We start from the raw sequence: 24426 nt of genomic DNA on the forward strand, positions 1-24426 counted from the left end.
TATGTATCAAAAGATGGCCTAGTCGGCCATCACTGGAAAGAGAGGCCCATTGGACTTGCAAACTTTATATGCCCCAGTACAGGGGAATGAACGCCAGGGCCAAAAAAAAATGGTAATGGGTGGGTAGGGACGTGGGGGGGAGGGTGTGGGGGACTTTGGGGATAGCATTGGAAATGTAATTGAGGAAAATACGTAATAATAAAAAAATAAAATAAAATAAAGAAGAGACCTTGGACTTTGAAATAGCATCAAGACTGAAAGATTGTGAGAACTTTTGAAGTTTTTGCATTTTATGACTAAAAGGGTATGGAGGGGAAAGGCTGAAATATGGTGAATTTAATGAGAACAGCCAGTTATGGCTGAGTGGTGGGCCGGGGGAGGGGGTGAGAGGTTTCCAAAGCTCAGGTGAGACCCAGTGTTTCTCTCTATGCCTGTTGTCTGAAGATCATGACATAAAGGTCTCAGGTACTGTTCCAGCATCATGCCAGTTTGAATACCAGGCCTGATGATCATGAACTTACCTTCTAAAACTGTAAGGAAAGATTTGCCTTGATCATGGTAACTCTTAACAGCCATAAACCAGTAACTAAGACTAAAACCTACCACCAGCAGTTCACATTATAATTTCTTTACTTCTAGGTAATAAGAAATGTTGTATAACAAGAAAGTGCTTTCAGGTTTGATTATGTTTTTATTTTGTTGTTGTTGTTCATTTTATTGTATGTATATGGATGATTTGCCTGCGTGGCCACCATGTGGCTTCTGAGAGTGAAATCTGGGGCCTGTGGAAAACGAGCCAGTCATCTTATCCACTGAGGTATCTTCTTCTTCTTTGTTTGTAAATTGTTATGGCATGCATATATGTACATACAAATAAATTCCTAAATATAACTTGTTTAATCCATATAATATACCTATACATGTTCTCAGGAGTGACTCTTTTCCCGAAGGAAGACCACCTACCCTGATCTCAGCTTACTCAGTTTCTTATGAATTTTTTTTTTTTTTGGTACAGGATTGCTTCCTATAGAGCACTAAAGTGGAACATAAGTATAAATAAAGTAAATATTAATTTTTGATATATTTAATCTAAATATAATTTTATTTTCAATGAAATGTTGTAAAATAAAATAAGAACTGAAGTTTAAATCTAAAACTTGGCTCCTTTCTTAAGAGAACCTAGTCATGAGTTTAGTCTGGAGACAGTGTTATTTATTATCTAACAGTTACATAGTAATTAAACAATAATATTTGTATCATCCTTATACAAAAAGGTATGACTTGTGAAATTCATTTAACAAGTTATAAAATGATGCCAATCAACTTATTACAACATAAGCAACCAACTTTCTGATACCTCTTAGTAAAATACTCTCCAGACTCTAGACATATATCTCTTTCACATAGACTAGCTTCTGCTAATACAGGATTTATCTCAAGTTCATTTAGAAAACTCTATAGATTGTATTGTTTTTACCACTTCTCTCCACTATACACACAATGCTGCTTTTATACATTGTGCAAAGATAACTCTGGTTTACCTGACCCTGTCTTGATTCCTATGCTATAACACCCAATGTAAAGATTGGCTTCTGGTGACAAACTCTTCGAATTATATATGCAAGATATTCTGCCTTCCTTAAATTCTCGGCTTTTTAACTATATTTTTATATTCCAAAGTCAAATTTTATTGTAATTCAAGTGCTTCAAAATGAAGTTTAATTTTTGAACATGTTGGTACAATGTAACTGTGACTAACATGATCCTGCCATCCATAATAATGAGGTCTTATAGGTCTTTTCAATTCTTCTAATACTAGGTACCTCTTACCTGGAAAACCTGCCAGTAGTATCTAGGAGAACCACCTTGCCATATCTCTACCATTACAATGTACTGTGGTAGCTTCAATAATGTCCTCTTTTTAAAAGTCACTGATGGATTTAAGAAATTGATATTTGATAAGTTTAATGCATAGAAGAGAAGACATTCTTTGTGTGAGTATCACAGAATGGTGGAATTTTAAGAATAATTGTAATTCATTGTCCAAGATGATTCTGTGTCATTTGTTTAACTAACACCATCTATGAATATGAATGTCTATGCTGTGTTTTAAATGTAATTGGTATTCAAACATTCAGTATTCACTGAACGAATATTTACTGATGCCTGCCATTGCCTGATACCACTGGACATTATTTCCTTCCACTGTCCTTAAAACTGAGAGAATTTCTCAAGTAGAAGAATATCCAGGCTATGAAGGAAATCCTCCTTTAAATACCAAAAATGCAAAAAAAAATGCACTAGATAACTTCATTATCTTCAGTTGAATATTTTATGTGGTCTTGTGTATGTATATGTTAGTCTTTGCAAAACAGGCTCAAAAAGCACATTCAAAGCAGGATGTCCAGGCAACCTGACATTCGGCAGCTTCAGTAAAGCCAGTACTGCCTCACACTGCTTCTTTTAGCATCTTTATCTTCTCTTTTTTAGTGCATGCATGCTTCAGGATGCATTTTTAATGACCCAACTGCTTCGCGAGTGTAGAGATATATTATTGTGTTACTTTAAGAGTTTTGCTTCAGGAAGTACCAGCTACAAACCTCTCTTCTTAGAAGTCACTTCACCTCAGACTTCATGTATTGCAGGTAGGAAGCTGGAGGAAGCATAATTCTTACTATAGCAATTTTCAGTAAATTGTTCTGCTAAATAGAAATATATTACCTGAAGGCTGCAAAAGCCATGATAAACCTGACCCTTCAGCTCTGCTTTTAAAGGTCATTGTGGTTAAATGTAGACAAATTGTGGTACAAAGTACATTTGCTTGCTGTTTCCCATTTCTACCTCCACTCACACTTCATTATGCTAATGTAATGACTTATTTGACAGAACAGTTTCATCCATAATCTTGGAAATATATAATGGATTTAATTTTCAAGGTTATATTTTCAGAAAACTATTAATGTCCCTTTCAAAGTCATTGAGACTGAGTTATGTTTCAGCAAAATATTAAGTACATTAAAGGTCCTTCTCAGATCCAGTAAAAACCAATCAGCCAATCCAGCTACAATTATTTAACAGCTTTGGGCCCTGCATTGTTAAACTTATTATGAATTAACCATGCTCACCATTATTTTGGAAAATTAAACCTCTCTACTCCACTCAAATGTCATCATATACTGTCCCAAAATAGCTGGTTTTTTTTTATTTTAAATTGTCAAAGTCTTCTTCATATTGAAATGTTCATTAGTTAATGATCTTTAAATATTCTAAAGGTTTTTATGTGATCTCAATAAGATTATTTCATGTAATAGAGTTTTTCTATTGAAATAAAACATTTCCTTATAATAACAATTTCCTCTTTTAGGTAGAAGTAAGCAGAGTCTTTTAAATTTATATAGATGATATTAAAATAACTACTAGTCCTAGATCATAGTAATAATCTGTGGGCCTCATAATTAGGCATTAAGTCTCTCCTATCTTGGGATGATCTATATCAATAATCTGGCCAATGGCTCAACACAGACAATGTCACCTGGGCAAAATATTTGCTACTGATCCTGAGATGTGTTTGAGACTTGCTCATGGGATCTTAAAAACAGTGAGACCAAATCCCCTTTCATGTGAGCATTTAGGTTGCTCTTGTAGTGATTCTGTTGCATATCCTAGGAAATGGAGCACTCAGAATGTGCCAAAATCTGTGTGTGTGTGTGACAGAGACAGATAGACAGACAGACAGACAGACAGGCAGAGACATAGACACAGAGAGACACAGACACAGAGAGGCAAAGAGAATAGTGATGTACAAGTGTTTGTTAGCGCTCATTTGCATGTTATAACATTTTTGACACTTTATAGATCCTGTGACTGTTGTCAGTATTCAGGGAGGGGGGAGTAAAAAATGGTGACACAACTCCCTATTGTCATCTTGAGTAGTTTCTGTAGAGTTTAAGGGCTGATACTGAGACCAATGTGGAATCTATACCTTCAATATTGAAAAGAATTTCAGGACTAGCTAGCTAGTTTATAATGCAGAGTTGGAGACTTTATTGAAGATATTTTATGAGAGCTTTGGGCATAAAAGTTAGGAGAAAATAGGAATCCATAAGAAAGGGAAGCATGCAGAAGTGTGGGTTTAACTACTCAAGGGAGAATGCAGAACATTGATTTTGAGATACACATATATTAGATCTGGTGGGGTTTGATGCTATGTCTAAGTGCTTCCTCAGTAATACTTGACAGGGTGGATAAGTAAAGATCTAACCTCAAAGTAATTCAGAACCTCTCACCAGAGAAGCCAGTCGGAGCCATCTTGGCAGCCTTTTATTGGTCTTTTAACATGAAATATGTATGTATGGGGAGAATACAAACTCTATTTCAGCTGCATTTCCAGAAAATGTCAGTGGTTCTGGAGGCCTTACTTCTAGGATGCAGGACACTCCTTTTGCTTTCTCATGTAACCATGAAGTTCATGTCATCTTCCATTCAGATCACTTTAAGTTCCAAAGGTAGATATTAGTTGTGGTAAAATACCACACATATAAAGGAAGACATTAAAGTCAAGAGGCTAAGAATTTATACATGAAAAAACTGTAGAAGAATTAGTCAATTGGATATTCTTTATGATTATAAAACCAACCTCAAAGAAAGCAAGAAGATGATCTAGGGATAATAAGGCCAAGCCAGCCTGAGAGGGGAAGGAGAATAAACAGTATACATAGTCAATGCAATGTCCAAAACAAGTGAGGAAAGTTGTAGAAAGACTCTCTTGTGCGATGTGTGAAAGCATCACCTATCAATAAAAACTTGATAGCCAATGTGCTGAGGCAGCATTAGAACATATGACATCTGGGAAGGAGGGGAAGAGAGGAGGGGAGAGGGAGGATTCATCAGATGGGAGAAATTTGCCTGGACACAGAAGAACATAGTCACATGAAACTAAGGACCAGGTTGCCAGTCATGTAGCGTGATATAGAATAGAATAAATGTAATAATTAAGTTAGGAGCTCATCTAGGAATGAGCCCAAACTTATGGGCTAAACATTCAATTTATATTACAAATGGTGCCTTGAACCCAAGGCTAGAATCTAGGCTTAGCCTCTGAGAAGCCATTGGGAAGGATGACTTAACATGCTGCTCGGTGAGCTGAGCAACTGATGTGCCACTAGCCTAGGGAACTACTGAATAGTGGGGAACAGAAATCTCACAACAGCCTGCTCCTTTAAAGACCCTATTCTATAGCAAAGCTGGCCACTGGCTGCTTGCTGCTGACTGATGAATACTTCAGTAGGGCCTCTGAAGAACTGGTTGAATGCCTACTTACAGGAGTTGCACAGCAGAATCTAGACCAAGTTCAGGCATTCATGGTGGGTGGAGACCAGTTTCCTGGTCCAGCCACTGCAGCTGCCGCTGAGCAGCAGAAAAAGGCTCACACGATTACATGGTCAATAACAATTACAATTTTGTATGTCCTCTTTAAGAGAAATCAGAATAAGGCAGACGTAGAGAGAGAAAAAAAAACTGGAAGATTGAATGCTAGATTGGAGGCCTTAGAACTGAGGTTAGATAATTCATTAAATCAGAGTAAAGAATCTTCAAAATAGTCTAACCTGGAACTTAAAGCAACAGAAGAGCAGAGAATCACCTCTAACTGAATTGTGTCCAGTGCACATTGCTTACATATGTTAATGCAGAAATGTATAATACCTTTGAATGTATAGATGTTTGCAAAGTAAAAAGATCATACACCAAAGAAAACAATTAGCCCTGGTGACACAGCCTTACTGAGTAATTAGCTGTTTCAACAAAATCTGCTTCCACAATGGCTTCAAAGAAAGCTGCCAATCCTATTTGGTTCAGCCTTTCAGACTCTTCCAGTCAGAACTTCATATGACCCTGGAGTTTCTCAGCATGCAAAGACTAGACAGCAAATGTTCCAGCTAGCTTTCTTTCTTTTTTCTTTCTTTCTTTTTTTTTAAATCAGATATTTCTTTATTTGTACTTCAAATGTTTTCCCCTTTCCAAGTCTCCCCTTCAGAAACCCCCTATCCCATTCCCCATCCCCATGCCCTACCCACCCTCTCCCGTCTTCCCATCCTGGCATTCCCCTACACTGGGGCATTGAACCCCCTCAGGCACAAGGGATGCTCCTCCCACTGATGTCCAACAAGGCCATCCTCTGCCACATAGGCAGCCAGATCCAAGGGTCCCTCCATGTGTACTCTTTGTTTGGTGGTCCTGTCCTCGGGAGCTCCAGCAGTCTGGACAGTTGACACTGTTGCTCTCCCTTATGGGGCTTCAAACTCCCTCAGCCCCTTAAGTCCCTTCTCCAATTCCTCCTTCGGTGACCCTGCACTCAATCCAATGGCATCCTCCTCTATATTTGTCAGGCTCTGGCAGAGTCTCTCAGGTGACAGTCACATCAGGTTCCTGTCAGCAAGCAATTCCTAGCATCCACAATAGCATCCCGGTTTGGTGATTGTATCTGGAATGGATCCCCAGGTGGAGCAGTCTCTGGATGGCCTTTCCTTCAGTCTCTGTTCCACACTTTGTCTCCATATTTTCTCCTGTGAGTATTTTGTTCCCCCTTCTTAGAACCACTGAAGCATCCTCACTTTGGTCTTCTGTCTTTTTAGGCTTCATATGGTCTGTGAATTGTATCTTGGGTATTCCAAACTTTTGGGCTAATATCCACTTATCAGTGAGTACATACATGTATTCTTTTGTATCTGAGTTACCTCCCTCAGAAAGATATTTCCAAGTTCCATCCATTTGCCTGAGAATTTCACGAAGTCATTGTTTTTAATATCCAACTAGCTTTCTTACAACTGACAATTATCCCAAATTTTAGGAGGCTGCCAAAAGCAAATCATCAGGTTGCAATTTTAAGAGTGACATCCCTATTTGAAATGAAGGGATGGATACTTGTGGGTCATTCAGTGATGATGGATGTTTGTACTTATTTAAGGGGTGGTCTAAGTTGTTATTTTCTTGATCAAGTAGTAAGCAAAATGAAGGAGGTTAGATTCAGGGATTACATGTTTTTCTCTCTTTTTCATTCCTCTGTCTTTTGTTCTCTCCTAACTAGTGTTGGGATTTAGAGGGAGCAGAACGGAGGAAAAGAAAAAGGGGGATATAGGAATAATATAGGAATAATAGAAATAGAGGGTTAATTGTTGAATCTACTCTTAAATTATACAGATACCAGAAGCCAAATCCTTTTTTTAAATTAGATATTTTCTTTATTTACATTTCAAATATTATCCCCTTTCCTGGCTTCAACTCTGAAAACCCGCCTCCCCCACTTCCTCCCCATCCCCCTTATCACCAACCTACCCACTCCTGCTTCCTGGTCCTGGCATTCCCCTACACTGGGGGCATAGAACCTTCACAGGACCAAGTGCCTCTCCTCTCATTGATGACCAACTAGGCCATCCTCTGCTACATATGCAGCTGGAGCCATGAGTCCCACCATGTGTACTCTTTGGTTGGTGCTTTAATCCCTGAGAGCTCTGGGGGGTACTAGTTAGTTCATATTGTTGTTCCTCCTATGAGGCTGCAAACCCCTTCAGTTCCTTGGATCCTCTTAAGTAACTCTTAAAAATGCAATATTAAGTTCTAGTTCTTTTGGAAGCTTCTACTACAGTAAAATTAAGAAATGTAAACTAATAATTAATTGAACTTATATCTGTGTTAGATACTAATCTAGTACAGTTTATTATAGAAATATGTTTCCATGGTTTAGTTATTGTTGTATCTGTCATAAAAGCTGATCAGTCCATGGCTGAGCAGAGGAGAGAATAGGAATGGATTTCAGATCCCAGCCTGGTGAGTGTGAGAGAGGTGGGTGGGGAGAGAATCTTGAACAATGAGGAGAGGTTCAAGGAGACATCATGGAAGTACAACTGGAGCAGAGCCAGCAAGATCAATACTAAAATGAAAGATTCTCCAGGATTTGGGCTGGGGGGGTTAGCTAAATTATCTTAGAAGATTAGCATAGATTACTACTACTCAGTCATCAAACTTGATTAAATCTACTATCCTCTGTCTCATTTATTTGGGAAGTAACTCTGATAGAGAAAAATATAACTTTTTTTTTTAAGCACTGACAAAAGATACTCCTCCTGTCAGAGCAAAGCAAAGCTGTGTGTGAGTTAGTTGCTTTCCATGTTGCTGTGACAAATTTCTGTAGGAGAAGCAACGTGAGGGATGAAGGATGTGTATTGCTTCACAGAACAGTCTACTATGGTAGGAAAGGCATAGTGCTCCATAGCAGAGGAACAGCGCAGCAGCTGCTTGTTTACATCTCAGTGGATCAGGAAGCAGTCAGAAATGCTGACTCTTCCCCACACTTCATTTAGGATGAGTTTCAAGCTCCTGAACCCATGTTGATTGTGGTCAGGATAAGTCTTCTCAGTTAGTTCTCTCTGTAAACTCCCTCACAGGCACGCCTAGAAGTATGTGTCCTAGGGATTTCTAAAACCAGTCTCATTGACAATAAAGGGCAACCATCACAATATCTCCTTAAAACCTGTCAGAGATGTGTGATGATCATTAAGATTTTGCTTTGTCAGTATGCATTTGTATCATGTCCTTCTAACTCAAATGTATACTCCTTTGTCTCAGAACTAGAGAGTTATGATAACTCTCTTCTACTTTGCAAAGACACAGGTTTACACTAAATTAATTCAACTGTCCTTAGGATGTGGGTTCATATACTTTTCCATATGGACTCATTATCATGCATACATTTGGGCCAGTGAAGGAAGGTGTGAGAAGAGGAAATGAAGGTCAATCCTTTCTAGATGGGAAGGACCTATAAGTCGTATATATTGTTTTAACTCATGCTTCTTTGGATGCACCTAATTTACAGCATCATTCTTACCTAATCCAAAGCCATTTAGTCTTTATTGGATATCTCTGAGTTCTGGGTAAAAACAAGTTGCTGCAGCTATGAGAATGAATTTTAAAACAAAACACAACAGGCTGTTTGATTAGAACATCTGGTAGAGGCAATTAAAATAGAGAAGCAGGGGGAAAATAAAGTAAGTAAGCCAATGGAAGGAAGGAGCAGGAGATGTTTGAGTTATTTACAGAGGTAGGGAGCAGGGCGAGGAAACTGCTTGTCGGGTTCTCATTGAAAACAACCTAAAGTAATGTGGAATTTATTAGGAAACACAAAAAAAAGTAACTGTCAAGCTAAACGAAATGGCCAGGAGTTCAGAAAAGCTGAATGGATCAACATATTCTAGAATATTTCTCAGGACCATATAAAGGTCTCATGCATGATCACTTCACCAGCAGATATAAGCAGCAAGTCCAATAAACTCCAATCTCACCCGCTACTCAAACTCCCAAATCACTCATTACGGGTTTCTCTTGCTATTCCTCCAAGCATGAACATGTCATGGGGTGACTGAGTACACTGAATATGGAGGATAAAGGGTGGTACCATCCCCCTTCCAGCTTCTTCTGTGTATTCTGCTGCCACTCACAATATATCAAACACATACAAATACATATTTGAAAAGTTAATAGTTGGGAACATCCCTGGCTTCAGTTTTAAAGATACTACAAAATAGAAAACTCTAATGTGCTCTATGTTGGAAATATTTTCTTCATAATTCAGTAACCAGTATTATTTGACAATAAATAACTAGATGTATACAATTATAACTAATGTGTGGATATGCTTCCCTTAATAAGCAAAGCCCTTTTTATTTAAAAAAAAATTCTCTTGAATGACTTTCCTAATCACCTTCTCCACAACAATATGTCAGGAAAGGATTTTAACTTTATGAACTAATTCCCCAATTATTCTTTAAATTTCCAAATAATTCTATATAGCTAAAACACACACACACACACACACACAACTAAGTAATTAAAACCTACATTCTTTGAGTTTAAAAGCACAAAGGTATATCTTAAAACAGACACCAGAATGGGGGTTCCATCCAAGGCCTTAGGAATTAGTCTGTCAAATCCCCTACAGGGAATGAAGACTTGAACTGGAATGAAGGAAAAACCAGTGAAGTAGAAAAATGGAGTTGAGCCATTTGGCTGGCTGACAGCATTATGATTAAATTTGACATATAGCAATCGAGAAATCAAAACTGCAAACTGCTTAGTACCAAAACAAAACTTATAACTTCAGAATGATCAACCTTGAAGACAAGTAAAGTCAAATGATGACGAACAGAGCATATGCATTGAAAGAACAAAAGCTGCTTTAAATAAAAGGGAAATGGCTTCTTTCAAAAGGAGGTAGGACAAAATATCACATTTCCCGAATCTCCTTTCTGCTGGTGTGTATTTCTGGTGGTTTGTGCTCAGCAAGAAAAGAAGAGGGGAAATGGTATAATAAAAATAATAAGTTCTATTTAAAAAAAAAAACAAGCAATATATATATATATATATATATGAACACATTTGAGTTCAAAATGAGAAAATAAATATAAATAGCTAATAACCAGCTATTGGAATACACAAAACTATCTCCCAGAGATGCTAAATCCATTTTCCTTAAGACCAAAGGATCAATGGAGAAAGAAATTAAACTATTCTAAGTTGGAGTGGGAAATTAAGTTACTGAAGGCGGCAAATGAGAGTCAGTGATGGATTACAGCTTCTGTCACCTTTGGGAGAAGGGGATATTAAAGCCCCATCATTAATATAGTTTTGTTCTCAAAGAGCCCAAAATAACTGGAAAGAAGGTCTAATAAGTTAGATGTATGCGTTCCAGAATGTTCACTATTATAGCTGCACAAATTGACATAATGTCATAGTTTTTCTAAAACATAAAGCTGAGAATGAAAGCTATAAAAATAAGTAATTTTAATAAGTTTAATATTAAATATTTTCATTTACCTACCAAAAGCATATAAGATGTAACCTAAAATAGAAAAAACTCTAATACCACTTTACCCCTTAAGTTTTTAATTATTAGTTTCAATGTCAGTTTTTTGTGTGCATATAATAATTCCAAATATGCCTCCCACTAAAAGCCCACATCTTCTCCTGCTGGCTATCAGCTCACTCTTCTGTCCTACAAATCTCTTTCCCACATTCATGACATTTATGTTGGTGGTAGTGGTGATATTTTTCTTTGTGGCCCACTGAGTTTAGCTAGGACTGAGGATAATGAGGGGTTAGATTTAACCTTCAGAGCCAGTAGGCTTCCCAGGGGATATACAACTGAAAAGGACTCCCCTCTCCTGTAATCCACTAGTAGTAAATAGTTCAGAAGGGAGGGGTAGTACCCAACAAGTTCCTCCATATCTATGACTGATTGATGACAGGGCCAGCCCCCTACAAGCCCAGTTCCAATAGCTAAAGCTACTATGAGTTCATAGCTTCACTGATTTAGTTGTGCCTAGAAAATAACACTTCCCAGCACTTCTTGCTATTGGCCAGGTCTTGCATTCTTTCTGCCTCTTTGTCCGAAATATTCCGTAAGCCTTAAAGGGAATTGTATAAATATCTTATTGAGGGTTGAGCCCTCAACTAGCAGTTAATCTTAGCATCTTGCATAGCCATTACCTTGTGACTGTTTTGTTGTTTATGATATACTTTGTTTCAATCATTACAAAACAATCCTTTAATAATAACAATAATGTAAAGGAACTGTAACAATAAAAGCAGTGTGAGAGGCTTGGAAGAAGACAACAAATGAGACACAATACCTGGGTACCAAGGAAATGACAAACTGAATTCTGTCAGTGAATCATTCCACCAGATCAAACATCTTATTTTGTAAATGGTTTATACAGTAGCTGTTATGATATTCCTTCCCTCTGAGCACAGAAGCATGTCCTCATACAGAAACAGATACAATTCTTCATAAGTTGTTTTGGCTTTTTGGAGTTACAAAGATATACAAGGAAAGGACAGGTATGGTGGTATATGCCTTTAACCTCAGATTCAATAGTCTGAATCAGGATGCCCAATATATATCTGAGGCCAAACTAGACTATACTGTGAGTTATAAACTAGACTGGCCTAAAGGGATACAGTTTGCAGCTAACAAATGAGGTTTTATTAAAACTATATTTAGGACCAATATGAGGTCTTTATTATCATTAATTTTAAAAAGTTCTGGAATTAGAGTTGTAAACAAAATATAACCAAACATAGTTGGGGTAAACGCATCCAGAATAAACATATTGAAGTTATGGTGCCTACATGAATCTACACTCTGTCGAGTACATCCTTAAGATTAGGAGCTTTTCTTTAATCACTAACAAAGTAATCTGGGTACTAACAACTTCTGCAAAATTTCTGTGTCTTAGGAAGAGATAAATCCAGATTTTTGTCGTTTGTTTTGTTCTCATCGTACCTATATTTCACCAATAATTTATTTTTCCATTACAGTTATTATATGTGGAAAATAAACACTGTTTTCTTGATCTATGTGGTACTAGCAATTACTTTATCTATAATATAAATAACCTATAACCCCAAAGATTCTTAGTAAATACTACATTGAATAATATTCCAATCTAGGTATTCTAAGAATGAGACAAAATTAAAATTTTACATGATATTCAAAATTTGTTCTTGGAGTCTGCAAGTCCTAGGAGCTGTGTAATGAGTACCAGGGATTGAATGCGAAATGAGTACAATACTGTGTCTAGGTATGCTTAGGGATAAAGTTTTATCTTAGGTATAAGGGAGAATTCAGCTAGCATCAGGGAGGGTCCAGGCTGAATGAGACCATAAGAAAGAGCAAAATAGAGAGAGAGAGGATCCAAGAGGGTAAGACAACATATGAGAACCAAGAGAAGGCATGGCAAAAATGACTGGATTATATAGAATTCAGAGAAGCAGGGATAAGAGGACTAAAGCTCAGAAGCTGGAGATGTTTATGGTAGGGAACTGGGTATGGCAGCCAGTCTGACTCTGTAACATGTATTTGACCAGTGTCCACTTTGACTTTGATGCTAAATAGGCACCTCAGTTAGCTATTTGTTCTGGATTTCTTTAAGACTGAACAGGGATTGGATCTGGAATAGTGATTATGAGTGTTGACCAAATCACATAAATGCCAGAGAAAACATGTTCTCTCCTGATCTTGTTGCTTCCTATGCTTGCTGATCTGTTTGAATATATCAACTGCTTGAGCAGTCTCCTACTATTTCATCTAGATTTTACCCCTGATTCTCAGCTCATTTTCCACCTACATGATGACAACTCAAATGTTCTGTTCCCAATGCTTAGAAAGAATAGAGTAACTTAATGAATTAGACTAATTATTCGTCTACTGGCTCTATCCAATATCCAAGGCTGACAGCAGAAATGATGCATCACTGTAATATATTCTCAAAACAACGTGGTTCTTGGAGAATGATCTGTAGAAATATTTTCATCTTGAATACAGATGGGAGACTCTATGTGAGAAAAAGCTCACTTGACTGTATGAGATTTCCTCTAATAACCATTAAATGAGACTGTTACAAAGAAAGATTTTAAGTTATACACTTGTGTGCAAAAGTCACAGGATAGTCTACACAACTTTGATATTTTATGAACATCAAAGACAATATTTATAAGACTAATCATAATACGGCTTAAAATTCATCAAGCAGAAACAACAAGGAAAATTAGAGATAGAAATTAAAAATTAGAAACTGATGCTCTTTCTCAAAGAACAGTAGGATGAAATATGGGATGGTGGTAGACACCTTAAAACAATACAGAAGATGGGGCATTGATGATGTATATTTTTAAAAGTACAAGACACCTAGGAAAAGAAGACACTGCCATGTTGGAAATGTAGTAAAGTGATGCAATATGACGAACATGATTCTTGTATGCACTTGATTAGCTAAATGGAATGAAAAACAGTAAAAAGAGCACATGGTCTCCAGCACAGACCAATGATTCTTCCAATACTAAACTCCAAAATAAATTCATAGATGCTCTTGGCCCAGGAACTGGAGACTGGACTTGGATGCCATAACTTCCATTCGTACAATACTTGACCTCCAGGTTATTTCTAAAGATAATTTCCTCAAAGGCTAATTTCATCCAGAAAATATGAATCATAATTGAGAACAACATGTTAGGGCCCTTGAATGGACTTAGAAAGCAAGAGTCCCACTTTGTGGGTAATGGTGTGGTTAACTGAAGTGGAAGAAGAGGAGGAGGAGGAAGAGGAGGAGAAGGAGGAGGATGTTTCACAGTGCTGTAGATTTTTTTTTTTTTGAGGAAACTAACATGCTCATAAAAATAATTTTTAGGCCAAGTTTTTCTCTTATTATTATGATTTTTTATATACATCATAATATCTCTGTGAATGTTCCCTACCTGTGGTTGTGAGCACTTCATCATCATTTGTTGGTAGAATTGATAAAATATAATCTGGCAGAGAGCCTATATAATATCACAGAGCAGGATTAGAACAGCTTCATGTACTGGGTCGTCAGTTATATTAGAGAGCACCAACAAGAGGACACTACATTAGGCTGAGGCTAGAGCAGGGGGATCCCACTGCTTAAGAAACACTGGAAAGTGTCTGGAGTCAAGACAGAGAAAATGTTAATGTCAGAAAGTGGGGCAAAGGTATATTCTGAAATAAAAAGTATAAATCCCTTAATAGAAAGAAAAGAAATACATAACAAGAAATTTCAGGTTAAATTAGATTTGTTGCTTAATAATTCTTGTTTTTTGTTTTGTTTTAGAAATTGCTTGATGAAAGAGTCACAGGGAGGTGGATTATAGGATAGTCCAGGTCCTTGACATATCCACAGGTATCAACAATTAAACAAGGTAGTTTTTCTTCAATATTTAACAGCTCAGAAAATTTCAGTTCTAGTTTGTGCTGAAATGTGATATTCTGAGTCCTGGGAAATGGTGAGTATAATGCAGCTAATTGTAGAGAATAAAACTTTTTGGAGGGTTGTATATGAGTAAATTGTAAGATATTCACGTGATAGGCCACTCTGCTTGAGTGAAAATGATCAAACTACAGACAGACACAAAAGTGCACATGGCATTGGTTGGACTAAAGCCAGACATAAGTAAGAAGGCACTATGTGGTTAGTTTTGCCTAAAACAAACCAATATATATATATATATATATATATATATATATATATATATATATATATATATATATATAATTTATAAAGTTCCTTAAGAACACTAGTCACCTTTGAGGAACAGATTGAACTGTGCCTGAAAATGGACAAGCAGAGGTCAGATACAATAGTCTGTCTACACTGAGGTTACATGATGTTGTATTCTGCTTTCTAGCACTAGAAGAAGTAATTGTAGATTGCCGTTTATAAATAAATATTTCTGACTATTCTCCAAAGTTCAATGTCAAGGTATAGAGATATGTGCTAACAACATTTTCTAACAAAACAAAAATGGCAAAGGGTCTCACATGAGGGTACCCCATGAAAGAGAAAGGGCAAGAATAAGTCAAAGTCACAGACTTTCGACTTGTTTATAACATCTACACTTGACAGCTTTCCCATACTGGCAATAATAACTGTAATCCATCTTCAGTGCTGAACCCTCCTGACCTGGCATCTCCAAATAGCCTCATCTCCCAACACTGCAACATTACCATGTAAAGAGTTTGCATGTGCTTTAGAGGGGAATAATCATACCGTGATCTGACTATGCAATTTATAAAAAACCATTCAGTCAAATGCTAAAGAATATGTGTGTCTTACACTTGAATAACAAAATAAATCCTGTATAAAGTCTTGAACCCATATAGGTCTAGACTAAATATACCTCTGTCATGTCAAGTAATCCCACCAACAGAAGCAAGCTTCTTTTGCCAGAGTTGAAACGCACAATGAAGGATGCTTGGGTGGTGTGTGTGTGTGTGTGTGCAATAGACTTTAGATAGAAGAAAAGAAATAGATACTACAGCAATTAGAAATCTAATTATCCATGTGTTTTAATACAATTGGGTGTGATTATCTCTGTCATCAGATATGAAGCATTATTCTCTTGTCAGATAACTGACATTTTAAAGTACCAAACTTCATTAAGAGAAACAGATACAACTCTTTAAGATTCATATTTTTACTTATTAATATAGACACTTTTGGTAGAGGAATTTAGATTACTTTGAAAAATTCTACTGTGGATTCTCATATAGCACTAATAGGAAGTTGATACTATTATTCATTTTTTAACTCATCAAGAACTGACAAGAAAACACATTAAATGTACCAACATCAGCTAGATTTGCAGTAAAGTTTCTTCCTGTTTTTTTATTTTTTTAATATGGAGCTATTCCTTCTTATGAGTGTTTTCATAGTCTATGACCCAATTTACTGAGCATAATATTCATCCAGAGGCTGCTAAGCACATATGGAAGCTACTGAAGTTTACATACACATTTAGATTGGCAGGTTACATATACAACTTGAAGTTTACATATACAATTAACTGAGCAAAACACACAGACAAAAGTGTGTGAGAGCAAAGCAGTTCCATTTCCTTCATCATGTGTCTAAAAACTTCTTCCTTATTCTCTTTGCCTTGGATAGAATTATTCTCCTTGTGAAACATGTTGAAAGCATTTTTAAGAATTTCCTTTGTAGAATTGTAACAGGACAGTAGAATCCCATGCATTGTTTCATAGATTAAGTTTTTACTTTCTCTTCAGCTTCTTGGAAAGAATGGGTATTTCTATTTCTAAATATACATATTCTATTCCTTTCTAGATATCAATAATGTGTACCCACTCCTCCCTCTTAATATTTTATCTTTTTCTTTTCTGTTACTCTCTCCTCTTTAAAGAGATGAAGGAAAAAAAGAAAAAAGAAACCCTGTGTTGTTTATATTAGGGTTCTTGCTTACATACAAAAGCCAATTGTACAGAGTTTAAGATGAAGGGAAACATGAATATTAACATAAATAAAACAGTACTCCTGAGAAGATTTACAGCTGTGTTGCCATAAGGACCCAACAAGAAATCTAGTCACAAATTCTGCTGAAGGTCACTCTGGAGACCCAATGAATTTATTAGGCTTCCTTACAGGGTGGTTAATTACAGGGTCTGGCTTCTCTTCCCCCAAGAGGCAGCCACCCCTCTCTGCTGGGGTATAAGCCATCAATAAGCACAGCTGAGAAAACCTTTCTCAAGGGTAGGGTGCAGCTGAACTCCCCAGGATGACAGTTTCTTGGCTTGAAGGAAACAGAGATTTTTGCTTGGATAATTATCTGTATCTTATTGTACTTTTTTTTCTTCTTCTTTTTCTCTGTGTCAGCACATTCCTAACTTTTTCTCTAAGGTGAATATACCCAGACATTCTTAAGAATCCATGCTCACATGTGCCTAATCTGACTTTTGGTTCTAATTCTGAAGGGGGAATGGAATCATGACTATTTGGCAAGTTGTCCTGGCATGAAGCATGGTGCCTAAAACTGTCACCTAAAGGTAGGAGGGCAGAAGGACTAAGCCGAAAACCTCTACAGCAGTAAACTACATGTCATACCACAAATGCCTGTAACTCTTTCCCAGGACATATCCACCTTTTATTTTTACCCCATAACAATTGAATGCTCACTTTCTAATATCAAATTCCCAGGTGCTTGAGTACCAGTTTCATTCTTGAATACATACAGAGTTTCAGTATGGTCTGAGGCCGTAGTCGGGTAGTGGTTGTGTTGGACCAAGAATAAAACACATTGTTGCTGGGTGGGTTATAGTAAGATTGTCTCACAAGGCAAAGTAGGCATTCTACAAATTTGGTTGATCCAGTTCCTAGTCATTCTCAGAGTTATGACTCTGAGAAATGTCACAAATGTGTCATTTTGCTTTGTTTTGCCTTATTTTGTTTTTATCTATTTGTTTGTTGTTTTTGCTGCTACTGTTTATAGAAATGTTAACTTAAAGCATGCACAGGACCATTGCTCCTTTGGAGATATTCTGAGAAAAAGAAAAGAAAACACATGCAATAATGATCCAAATGGTAGGGAATTATCTTTCTTCATCTTCCTGTATTTTACCCTGACCATTTGTACAGCCTGCTATCTGAAGAAGTCTGATGAGCAGTCAGTCAGTGTACATGGCACAGGTCAGTTTGCTAACTGATTTTGAAATGTTTCTCTTTCAAAAACAATACAACTTTCACTTGTAGTCTTTTATTTCTGATACTTAACAGAGAGAGGACTTAACTGTAATGAAAATGGGAAAAATGAAATTGTGAGGCTGTCAGATTGTTCACGTTGGTCCTAGAGTGTAGTGCCTGTAAATGAAAGACAAATGCAAAACTTCCAGTCAAAGAGGGGTGCGCTAAATCCTTTACAGGGAATAGGATGGAACAAAGTCACTGACATTCTTGGTCATTCATAGAGCATGCATATGAAACAGGTAGCTTTCTGACTCATTTCACCCAAACATCAGCCTATAAAGCAGTGGTTCTCAGTCTTCCTAATGCTGAAACCCTTTAATATAGTTCCTCATGTTGTAGTGACCTCAACCATAAAATTTTTTTTGTTTCTACTTCATAACTGTAATTTTGCTACTGTTATGAATTTTAATGTAAATATCCGTGTTTTCCAATAGGCTTAGGTGACCCCTGTGAAAGAATCAAAATAATCAACAATCCCCAAAGGGGTTTTGACCCACAGGTTTGAAAACTGCTGCTATAATGCATGCTACTGCTCTTGTTACTATGCAGATTATAATACAGGAGTGAAAAAGAGGTAAATGATTTGGAAATCTCTGTTTTTGTAAAGCCAGGTTTGGAGTAATGTGCCTGATACTACTGTACCATGCATGTAAACTGACTTGGTACAATTTAAATGTGAAAAGTAAGAGAAGTAAAAATATTATGATCCCTTCCTGAATATAATGGGTCTATTAGAATTCAACCCTATTATAGGTAGTGCTTTAACTTTATAAAAATATGTATAGCAGCATCTCAAAATATCCGTGAATAGCTGGTTTCCTGTCTATGAACCTGCTGCACAAGCCAGGCTCAGGATCATTTAACGGGACTTGGATTTCTATCCCCTTTTAGAAATCCCTTATCTAGAAATTTAAAACCTCACTTATTTGGAAGATTTAAGCACTATACACATGTTTATAGACATGTGAACACCATGTTTATGAGTTTACTTGTTTGTGGACACAGATGCAGGTCATGTAAGATATCCTCTCATCATTCTTTGAGGCTATTGAATTGCAAATTTTTCATTAGCCAAGGCCTATCCAAAAAACAGTTACATCTACTTTTCACTTTTGTTTCCCAATTTTAACTTTGCCATAACTTAAGAAGTCAAGGTAGAGCAGGAAAGTAATTTCCCAAGGGCTTGGGGAATGAGACCCTACTGAGGAAAAAAAAAAAAAAAAAAACACAAAACTATCTGTTTACAGAGCTTTGGAGTTGATCCCTAACAAAGGTAGTCTAAATTCTAGAGGGAGTTTATGCATTCTATGTCCTTCACTAACCAAACACCTTTAAAAGCAAATCTATTTTAGTTGAAGAAGAAGAAGAAGAAGAAGAAGAAGAAGAAGAAGAAGAAGAAGAAGAAGAAGAAGAAGAAGAAGAAGAAGAAGAAGAAGAAGAAGAAGNGAAGAAGAAGAAGAAGAAGAAGAAGAAGAAGAAGAAGAAGAAGAAGAAGAAGAAGAAGAAGAAGAAGAAGAAGAAGAAGAAGAAGAAGAAGAAGAAAGGAAAAGAAAATGAGGGAACTTTTCTATCCTATTTTAAATAAAACTTCCCATAACCAAAGGTCTACAGCACTGTAAGAGTTGGTGAAATCACAAAAACAAAACATAGAATTGTGTTCTCAACTTGTCTTGTGACAAAGGAGAAGAAAGTCTGGCTGGAATACAAAGTTAATATATGTGCATTTCCAGCATTGTTTAAAAGCATCTGAATTTCAGAATAGCATGTTATTTGCAAGTATTTGAGTACTGATATTTTTATACACTTGCGAGATAGATGCCATAGCAGAGAAGAGAGTTATCAAAAATCTGGCATTCTTATAGCTGAACAGTACAGAATTTTTTTTTTCCTGAAGATAAATGCACGCAAAGAACTGTATTTCCTAAACCATGTTATGAGGTAAAGGAAATTTTCTGCAACACTATGAAGCTCAACTTATAAGAATCATCATCATCTTGGCCTATTCTGTTCTCTTCCCAATTCTAAAAGCCACCTTGTGTCCAAAATGACATTGTTTTCAGGGATCACTGAATAATTTCATGGGCACAAGACTACTTCCTTTTACTTCTACTCCAGATTATGAGTAATGCTGATGTGGAATTTTATGTGAGCAAGAAATAAAGTTGCTAAAACTTGGAAGTCAGTTTTAGCAGCTCATATTATAGTAACAAACATAGAAGCAATGAAGGTGGACTTATTGAAGTCCATATTTGAGTGTTTATCATTTTGTAATGATTACAAAACTCATTAATATAGAATTTCATGCTTTCTGCAGATCTTTAGAAAACTACTGTATAAGACCTAGTGTGGAAGACAGGATGATTTAAATAATGTCACGTACAATCCTTCTTAGCTACATCTTTATTCTGCATAATGAGAAAATTAAACTGTGCTATTCAGTTTAATATAACACGAAAACTATGATAAATCAAAACTACTGGCAATAAAGCATTTATAAAAGGAAAGAGGAAGAAGCTTACGTATAAATGGTAGTGGACTGGGTAAGTGGATCATTTCCTACAAGGACTTGTTGATCTACCAGAGGAACTACATTTAATTCCCAGCCTCTGTAGGCATCTCACTTATAAATTCTCACTCATGTGGAGAGAAAATTGGGAAACTATTCTAATTAGCCCATAGTTAAGGATGGAAATAATGCTTAATATTTTGTGGAGGAAGTATATTGAATATTCTCAGGGGCAGGAGCACAGAGGCCAGGAACTTTCTCGATCTTGGAAAAAAAATCAGTATGGCTCAGAGGATAATGAAATCAAGATAATTTTCTATCAGCAATTGCCAACAATAGAGTAGATGAATTTATATTGGGACAAGAAAAGAATGGATCTGAAGACTTTGAGCAAGACAAGGTATATTCTAAATGTTCTTAGAAAAGTGAAATTGTTGGTAGGATGTATAACTAGAATAAATAGAGTCAAAGTCACAAGAAACTCTAAAACATGAATGGATGTAATTGCAGGGCAAATATAGACTAATTGAACTAATTTTTGTTCTTTTTTTTTGTTGTTGTTGTTATATTATATTTTTGCTTGTGAGCCTTGCCATTAATGGCTGAGCCACCTCTCCAGCCCAGTTGTTGATATTTAAAAGTACAAGCTATTTTGACAAGGAACATATTTCAATAGGACTAAGTTGAACTGGGAAAAATATTAACCACATTTTTACTGCCCTAAATTAAACACAAAATTGTCAATATAATTATGACTCTGTAGTCAGATTTAATATTGCTAAACCTATTACATATGTTTCTATAATTCTGGGATATGATAAATGATAATTAAGAATCTTATGGACCAAAAAATTAAATAAATGCACATGGGAATGTTTTGACAATTATTTTTTTGAGTGCTGTTTATTGTAGTGTCATTGTTATTATTCATTAACACACTGTAAAACACATCAATTAAATACAATTACTTCAGCATCGACTTTCCAGAAATTCCATTCTGTACAGATAGATGCTATGTATTATGACAAATGTCTGCCTAATGAGAAAACACATTTTGGGGTAAGTTGAAAAATATCTTATAGGTCCATTAATAGTAATCTGACAGTGTAAGATCACTATAAATCTCAATGTTTTAGCAAAAACTAATAGTACTATGTATTTCTCCTGATATTATTTTTGGTACTCTTTGGGTATATTCTAACAAAGTAAGTGAAAAAGATAGTTTAACTAGATGAACCACCCACATCCATCTTTTAGAGCCCTCAGCTTGTATCATGTCATTCTCTACACAGCTCTCCATATAATTGTTTAAGGGTTCTGCTCCCCTTACCACTGCATGACTGCCTTTCATTTGAAGGTGAGCAGTCTCAGGGGTTAATTCAAAACTTTTGACAAATTTTGTATCTCCTCTATTCCTTGTGGATATAAAAATTCCTCTATTTTTTGCATGAATATTTCTCTGTTTCCAAATTCTCTGTACCCACCAGAAATTAGAAATCTATGAAAAGCAGAAGTAAGCTTCAGCATTTGCCTTAATCGGTGAGATCTTCCTCTCCTGGAAAGTGACTAATCCTACTAAATAACAAGCAAGAGGGTAAACCCTGTTAAGTAGAAATGGAAGCTAAGATCATCCACAAGGATCATAAAGAATTTGAAGGTAGAGTAAAATTCAGTGAGGGAATCTAGAAGCTTACATCTCACAAAAAAAAAAGAGAGAGAGAGAGAAATTTAATTGACCTCTACTAGCTTCTATGCTTCAGTTTTCTATAATGAAAATTATATGCAATATGAAACATGAATTCTTAAGAAGACATTTGCATTGGATACTTATGTAATATGATTCTTTGGAAGAACTGTTGAATTAATCATGGTGTTCCATAAAAGCAGAAGTAACTTTAAGGCTGGCTCTCTCTCCATAGGAAGAATTCCACCTAGGACTTTTTATTTTCATCCTCAGTGGAAAAAGACCTTGTCTGTTCAGTATCTGTAGGGGTGTAGTAGCTTAATTTTCAGAAAAATGTCAAGTATTAGAAAGATTAGTTGAGATTTTTTTTAAAGTAGACAACAACAGCAAAAGAACCTATAGTCATCTCTTCTTCTACAATGACTGTTTAACAGATTGTAAAAGATGAATTAGAATACTTTCTTGGGGCAGGAGAATTGGCTCAGCCTCTAAGAACAGATGATGCTCTTCAGAGGACATAAGTTTGGTTCCCAGCACCTCTGTCAACAAGCTAACGATCTCTTTTAGCTCTAGCTTCAGAGCATACAATGTCCTCTTCTTGCCTTTACAGGTAACTGCATGCACACACACACACACACACACACACACACACACACACACACACACACGCACACACCACACACATACTTTTAAAAAATTATTAAAATATTTTTGTACTTAAAAATATATCCCAACTAAATATATATAGCAAAAATAAGTCTGGGGCCTCATTTCCTTAAAAACTTTTTGTTGTTTTAGTTGTCCCTCTTTTCTAGTCCAGGAGAACCTGATGTTACAAACACTATGTTTACTTCCTTGAATACTTGAAAATTTATAAGTACTAACTGGGGAAACTACTACTTGCCATTTGTAAATAAATATTTCAAACATCATGATAAAGTCTATATAAAATTACCATTAATCACACTCATTTGTAATGCATATTTAAATGTTCCCTTTATATTTGATGGAGGTAAAATAAGTAATTCTGGGAAAGGATGGCATTGACTCAGTGTGCTGACCTATGAGGGACATCTGTCATGGTGACTAAGGAAAAAGTGCTGTTTAGTCATTCCCCTCCCTAATTAATCATCTATCCAATTCATGATGACTCAGCCAGAAGACACCAAGGAACAACAACTTGCTGGAAGAAATTTACAGAGAAAATATTCCTTTCTCTTTATAGAGAACCAAAGGGTATACAATTAGTAATTCAATACTAAGAACTATAGAGCCCAAAGAATAATCAACCAGTAGAGATGAATGGCAATTAGACATTGGAAATTGAAAGTCATTGAATTTTAATAGCTATGTTCAAGTAAATAACACAGTAATATCAGGTAGATACATAAAGACCATATGATGTTTTATTTTATATAAGAAGAACTATCGAATTTTTGTTGACAAGAATATTTAGTAGAGGTTTGACTATCACAGACAAGGCTGCTATGAATATAACATAACATGTGCCCCTGTCGCAAGTTGGGGCATCTTTTGTGTATAAGCCCAAAAGTGATATAACTGGATCTTTAGGTAGATCTACTTCCATTTTTCTAAGGAATCTCCAGATTGATTTCCAGAGTGGTTATACCAGTTTGCAACACCTGCAATGGAAGAGTGTTCCTCTATCTCCACAACCTCATCAACATATGCTGTCACCAGAGGTTTTGATCTTAGCCATTCTGATAGGTGTAAGATGGAATCTTAGGGTCATTTTGATTTGCATCTCCCTGATCACTACGGACTGAACATTTCTCTAAGAGTTTTTAGCCATTCAATATTCCTCTGGTATGAATTCGCTATACATTTTCAATAGGGTTGTTTGGTGTTTTGGGTGGTTAGCTTTTTGAGTTCTTTATATATATTTCTATAATTTAATTTTATTGTGTATTTATTTCATTTACATTTCCAATACTATCCCAAAAGTCCCCCAAATGCTCCCCTAACCACCCACTTCCACTTCTTGGCACTGGCATTCCCCTGTACTGAGGCATATAAAGATTGCACAACCAATGGGCCTCTCTTTCCACGGATGGCCAACTAGGCTATCATCTGATACATATGCAGCTAGAGACACGAGCTCCGGGGGTGCGGGG

Source organism: Mus caroli, chromosome 10 (genome assembly GCF_900094665.2).
Source record: "Mus caroli chromosome 10, CAROLI_EIJ_v1.1, whole genome shotgun sequence".
NCBI lineage: Eukaryota > Metazoa > Chordata > Mammalia > Rodentia > Muridae > Mus > Mus caroli.